The sequence below is a fragment of the Pteropus vampyrus genome, unplaced genomic scaffold (genome assembly GCF_000151845.1).
Source record: "Pteropus vampyrus isolate Shadow unplaced genomic scaffold, Pvam_2.0 Scaffold69, whole genome shotgun sequence".
NCBI classification, from domain to species: domain Eukaryota; kingdom Metazoa; phylum Chordata; class Mammalia; order Chiroptera; family Pteropodidae; genus Pteropus; species Pteropus vampyrus.
Window position 1 is genome coordinate 670,969 of NW_011888850.1, and position 2,370 is coordinate 673,338.

General features: G+C 40.8%; 1 protein-coding gene and 1 long non-coding RNA gene across 11 annotated transcripts in view; one reads left to right on the forward strand and one right to left on the reverse strand.

Annotated features, from left to right (window-relative positions):
- The window catches only part of RAPGEF5 (Rap guanine nucleotide exchange factor 5), a 416,073-nt gene that overhangs the window by 361,942 nt on the left and 51,761 nt on the right, over positions 1-2,370 (reverse strand). The window lies entirely within an intron of this gene.
- LOC111740860 lies at positions 7-1,618 on the forward strand. The gene is made up of 2 exons (XR_002780777.1): positions 7-172; positions 1,558-1,618. It is a non-coding gene; the product is annotated as an uncharacterized LOC111740860 (long non-coding RNA).

Consider the following 2,370-nt stretch of genomic DNA (forward strand, 5'->3'; position numbering starts at 1 on the left):
AGAAGTGATCACAGGATGGTGGAGAGACGGACAAAACAGGGAAAGAAGCTTCGGATGCATATTTTCTTTTACTACCTTGCCAAATTAAATTTTCAGGAAGTTGCTTGACTGCTGCTCAGAGCTTACCGAGGCGAGGGTAAAAAAATGGAGCCAAGACTTGAAATGACATGAGGTAGGTGTCCCACACAGTCCCACTTCATATACTACCTTATTTCCTCGTGTCACCTCAGCGTCACACTTCCTGGAAGGCTCTACATACGTTGCCTCCACTCTTTCATGTTTTATTCATGATTAATTCTCCTCTAAACTGGTTTTGTCCCCTTTTTCTTTCTCCTCCAAACTGTTCTTCTCAGGGTCACTAATGATCTCCATGTTGCCAAATCCGACGGACCTTTTTCAGCATTATTTTATTCAATATCTTAGCATCATTCAACATGGTTAGCAACCACTTTCTTCTCGAAACGTTCTTTTCTCTTGACGTCGATGGCACCACATGTCTAGGATTTTCTCCTAGACTCTCCTCGGTGTCCTTTCTGGGCTTCCTCACTGTTTAACACCGAATCCTCAGGGCTTCACGCCAGGGACTCTTTTCTTCCCACTCTACTTCCCTTCTTGGTTAACTCATTCATTCTAATGGCTTTAAGTATATTTTCTGTTCTTTACGTGCACCACTCCCACATTTATCTGCCCGACCTTATTTGCTCTTTCAACTCTAGGCCCATACGCCAACTGCACACAGCAATCTTTACGTGTCCAAAATGGGATTCCTGATCCTTTCTTTAAAATGCGATCCGCTAGCCTGTCTCACTTAGCAAATGGTACCAACATTTACCTAATTGCTCAAGCCAGAAAACTAGGAGTTTACCTTGATCCTGCCTTTCTCCCATCATCTTATCTAGTATGACACTAAGTTCTATTTATTCTACCATTAGAATATCTCTCAAATCCACCCCCTCTCCATCTCCACTACTGCTCTTCTTGTCCACCTCTCCCCTAAGCTCCTGAACAGCCTCCTAATGGTTCTTTCAGCATTCATTCCTGTTCCTATTTCAATCTTTTCTCCATATAGTAGTCAAAGACAATCTTATAATGTCAATCAAAACATTCTACTCCCCAGTCCAAAACCCTTCAACAGATGCCGACTGTCTGTGGGGTAACATTTAAGAATAGTAACAAGACCTGTAATGGCCTGGCCTTTGCATGTTACTCCATCCCCATCTTGTTCCCTGGTCCCCTTCCCTCACATATGCACCTGTGCCAACCTCCTTTCTTGTTCTCATAGATGCCAGTTCCTTTTTCTCTTTGGGTCTGTTGTACATGTTATTCCTGTGGGCGAAAATGCTCTCCTCCCAACTTCTCCTAGGTCTCAACTGAAGTGTTACTTTGTCAGAGAGACCTACCCTGGTCTACCCCTTTGTAATTTAGCAATCGTATTTTTTCTTCAAGGCATTCATCACATTCTGTACCCATACATTTATTTATGTGATTATTTATTATTGTCTATCTCCCTACTCTACTCGGGAAGGAATCAACATCTATGCTGGATTTTTTTTACAGCATCTTCAGGTTTAGCACAGTGGCTGAGACTCAGCAAACATTAACTGAACGAATAGAGGGACAAAAAGAGGAAAGAAGGAAGAAATAAATTATTAAAATCTTGTAGAAAAATTAAATTTTATTGTGAGTCTGAAATTCTTTAGCCTGAACCCCACCTTCCCCCACTGAAACCATTGTGGACCGAACACAGCTCTCGCTGTGTGAACATCTGTCCCTTCTAACCTGTGTCCACCACATCGTCCCTTTCCATTCTCTAGCAATACTCAGCTTGCCTCCAATTCTCCCATCATCATAAACAAAAGCCAGCATTTAAAATGCTATTTTTTAAATGTCTCAATATGTTTTTTAAAAACTTGAGTTAAAGTGAGTCATAAAATATCAGATAATTCAGAAGAATATCTTTTATAAGGACTTAGGAACCTAAATTCAGTATTTCCTGCAGTCTCCCTAATATGACATTTATAGGCCTTTAAAAAGAATACAAGCATAAAAAAAGTATATTTTCTCTAAAAAGATAATAATGCTAGGAGAAAGAGAAAGCAGCAGGAAAAGAGGAAAACCAAATATGAGACGGATGGACTCCATCAAAGAAGCCACAGTCTTGAGCCTCCAAGAGCTGAGCGGGGCTGTTGAGCACAGGACATGGTGGACGTCACTCATTCATAGTGTCGCCAGGAGTGGGAGCTGACTCAATGGCACATACAATGTGGTGAATGACAAAAAAAAAAATCTATTAAACATACAAGCTGAGTTAGAAACTTGACTAACTGAAGAATAAGTGTAACCAAGACAACTGCTTCTCATTGGATAAGT